This window comes from Zingiber officinale, chromosome 2A (assembly GCF_018446385.1).
Source record: "Zingiber officinale cultivar Zhangliang chromosome 2A, Zo_v1.1, whole genome shotgun sequence".
In the NCBI taxonomy this organism is placed as follows: domain Eukaryota; kingdom Viridiplantae; phylum Streptophyta; class Magnoliopsida; order Zingiberales; family Zingiberaceae; genus Zingiber; species Zingiber officinale.
This window is the reverse complement of record NC_055988.1, coordinates 110912218-110916395: the sequence shown is the minus strand read 5'-3', so window position 1 is coordinate 110916395 and position 4178 is coordinate 110912218. Positions and strand designations below refer to the sequence as shown.

Sequence of the window (4178 nt, the reverse complement as noted above, 5' to 3'; positions counted from 1 at the left end):
AATGTTTGTTTATGAATTTATAGTTGTTTAGGTCTATATAGTAGTTTTATTTAAAATTGTTATATATCCTTAAATTGAACCCAAAAAAAAAAATGCATTACCGATTCCAAAGGATCTAGAGAACAAATAAAAGTATTTGTTCATAAATTTAGACCAGTTTGAGGAATATAGTAGTTTCATTTAAAACTACTATATTACTCCAATGAAAAAGTAAGACATATCGTGCAAACTCTTAACTCTTAGGAGACATCCGATAGAAAAAGTAAGACATATCGACTCTAGAGTAGGAGTGCTTATTTTTAAATTTAGAGTAGTTTAGGATCATATAACAGTTATGAACAAAACTAATACATGACCCTAAATTACTCTAAAACAAAAAATAAAAAATGTACATATCAATTTCAAAGGGTTCAAGAACTCATAGGAGTGTTTCTTTCTAAATTTAGAATAGTCTAGGGTTATATAGTAGTTTTGAACTCGAAATTAAATGGCCATAAATTACTAGTATAAATTGTAAAAGAATGACATATATCAACTCAAAAGGGTCCAGGAAATGCACAAGAGCGTTTGTTTGTGAGTTCACACTATTTTAAATTCATATAATAATTTTCAACTAAATTGCTACATTCACCTGAATTGGTCTTAAATTGAAAAGTAAAGCAGAGGAGGAGGAGGAGGAGGAGGAGGAGGAGGAGGAGATGATGATGATGATGATGATCAAAGGCTTCTTAACCGGGAACCATATAAACTTGTCTGTTGTGGGCTGCGCAATTCAGAAATCATTTCCATTCATCAATTTTGTTAGCGTGTCATCTGCATCTCAAACATGGGAGAAAGAATAGTTCCGGAGAGCAACTAGGGAACATACAACAACATCTGCACGCGCGCCCGACCAGGGCTGCACGTGGCCTGGTCGAGGGCAGGTGACTAGGTCGTGCCCAGCCTCACCACCTCACTGGGAGGCCGTGGCCACGGCGAGGTCGCGACTTAGCTGCCGACACATCGGCGGGTAGGAGAGAGGGAAGAGGGAAGGAGCGAACTTGAGGAGAGATCGGCATGAGGAAGTCGAGAGGAGCAGCGAGGTGAGGAGATCGCGAGAGGGAAGAGGGGAGGAACGAACCTGAGGAGAGATTGGAATGCTGATGAGAGAACGGCGTGAGAAGGCTGAGAGGATCAGTGAGACGAGGAGATCGCCAGAGGAGAGAGGGAAGGGGGAGAAGATCGACAGATTGGCACACTGAGGTGATCGAGAGGAGCAGTGAGGCGAGGAGATCGCGAGCGGAGAGAGGGATGAGCGAACCTGAGGAGAGATCTGAGGAGATCGAGAGGGGCAGTAAGGCGAGAAGATCAGGAGAGGAGAGAGGGAAGAGGGGAGGAGATCGAGAGATCTTCGCGCTGAGAGATCGAGAGTAGTGAAGCAAGCAGATCGCGAGAGGAGAGAGGGGAGGAGATCGAGAGATCGACGCGCTGAGGAGATCGACAGGAGCAGTGAGGCGAGGAGATCGCGAGAGGAGAGAGGGAAGCGAGGAGAAGTTAACCTGAGGAGCGTTGAGGAGATCGAGAGGGGCAGTGAGGCGAGGAGATCGGGAGAGGAGAGAGGGAAGAGGGTAGCAGATCGAGAGATCAGCGCGTTGAGAGATCGAGAGGAAATGAGGCGAGGAGATCGCGAGAGGGAAGAGGGGAGGAGCGAACCTGATGAGAGATCGACGTGCTGAGGAGAGATCAGTGCGAGAAGGGTCAAGAGGAGTAGTGAGGCAAGGATATCGCGAGAGGAGAGAGGGAAGAAGGGAGGAGATCGAGAGATCGGCGCGCTGAGGAGAGAGGTGTGAGGAGGTCTAGAAGAGCAGTGAGGCGAGGAGGTCACGAGAGGAGATCGAGAGGAGCACTGAGGAGGCGATTGCGGGAGGAGATCCGGGTTGACATCAGAAAGAAAATGAGAATAGGAAAAAATAAATTAATTAACAAAATATAAAATTAGCAACGGAGAGAATAAAATTGCATTCGAGTAATGAATTTATTTTTTAAAAAAATCATTACTTTCACCTCAGTTCATATATATATATATAAAAAAAAATGAAATCATGCTTAAAAAAAATAGGACGGATCCAGGAAGGTCAAAGCCCAGGACAGCCCTTACTTCGATCCGTCGCTCGGTATTCTCGGTGACCTGGCTGTTGTTGAGTTGAACGACGACGACGTCGCCATGCTGGGGGTGGATGGTAGGGACCGGCGTTTCGCTGTTGACGGTGATCGCCACCTTCTTCAGGCAATCCGGGGACTTGAACTCGTAGGAGATGTTACATTTGTGCAGGTGAACTTTGGAGAGCGCCAATTGCAAGGTCGACAGGAGCAGCAACAGCAGCAGCGGAAACAGGAGAGGCTTGGCTCTGAGCGAGCAGAAGGTGGGGCGGCTAGAGGTGAGGCGGCTGAAGGCGGAGGCAGTGGCGGCCATGGCAGGACGAGGCGATTTCTCTGGCAGAGGAGTGCCACAAAGACGAAGGAAAAGATAGCTAGTTGAACTCACTCCTTCCGATTATCTGGAGCTCTTATATAGATTTGTAGCCTGGATGCCGCTTTCATCGTTCAAAATCAGAGAAGCTTTCCACATCTTCCCGTATTTTGTCTTCGTCAACGACGGAAAATAAACATTATTTAATATAATATCCTACTTAAAGAGAGATATTCTTGTTATGAACGAAAAAAAAGTGTGTTTCTCTCGCATGTAATTACCGTCAAAAGCTTCTAATATTAAATAAACATTAAAAGAATATGGACAATAATTAAAAAATATCTTCCTAAAAAGTACCTCACATTCTTTTGTTTTTTTTTATATCTTACTATTAAAAATATATATCCTTTACCAACTAATTTTGAATAACTCTAAAATAATTACATTAATATATTTTTTTCATAAAAAATAATTTTTAAATTTATTAGTAATTTCTACAAACATATTATCAAGAATTTTTCTCATTAATCAATTAGAAATCTAAAATTCAAGACTGACTTAACTACGTAGTATTATTAAGAAATTTTCTCATTAATCAAATAGAAATTTAGAGGTCTCTTTTCACATCTTAGAATTAGTAACATTGCGAGTAGAGAAGTTTCTATAAACATCTTAGGTCAGTAATGCTTTTCTCAGTTTTTTACCTAGATCAAGTGTGATATTAAATTAATTATTATAGGGAGAGTCCGTCCTAATAGCTTGCTACTGGGATTCTCGAGCGTTATCCTAGCATTACACTATTGCATGGGTGCACACCCTTATTCAATTTATGGATAGTCTTTTAGCTAAGATTAAGTGTAATATTTGTTCTTATCAGTTTAATATCTAATATAAAAATTTAATATCTTATATAAAAAGCTAAGATTAAGTGCAGTATTTATTCTTATCAGTTAATAACTAATATAAAGAATTAAATTATTTTTTTATGAATGAGAGTATGTTAATCACACGCGTTTATATATTACATTATACACACAACTAAGAGGAGTAAGGGTAATACTTAAAAATTAAAACTATTTTCTATAGATTAATTCTTCTTCTCTCATATCTCATATCGCTGGTGGTAAATAAAAAGTAGCGGTTAGAACTACAATATATAACACTAAATAAAGAAAGAGTAGTTGTTATAGTATTATTTTATATTATTTTTTTACAGCTCATTATCTAACTCTCATATCAATTTTGTCTTATGAAAATTTTCCAAGTAGTAGTTTTAATTATGGTTCATTTTGTCAAAATTATTATAAAATAATACTAAAATAATTTTGATATAGTTGAAGTAATTTTAACTGTAATAATTTTAATATTTGACCAATTTGATAAAGAAGAAAAGTATTTTTTTTTAGATGAAAAATTAAAATCATATTCCCTTTTGATATTTTTAAAAATAAAATATCCTTTTAATAATAAAAAATACTATAAGAATCATATAAAAACAGGGATAAATCATATAAAAATAAAACTCATTATTTTAAATAATTATAATAAAGTTAATTTCCGTTGGTCAATGACCCATCCTAAAGATTAGTCTGGTCAAAAGTTGTTTGCCGATCTTCATTATAAATGATAAGACAGGTTGAGTGACTAATTTATTTTCTTTTGCCAATAATTTTCATCTAGTCTCCCTAATGACGATAGAGTTAGGACGTCATGGATGATGTCAAGATCA

The 4178-nt window shown here is 38.1% G+C and overlaps 1 pseudogene; it reads left to right on the top strand.

Moving 5' to 3' along the window:
* The first annotated feature begins 3132 nt into the window (after nt 1-3132).
* On the top strand, nt 3133-3270 carry LOC122044530 (annotated as a pseudogene).
* Nucleotides 3271-4178: the final 908 nt, after the last annotated feature.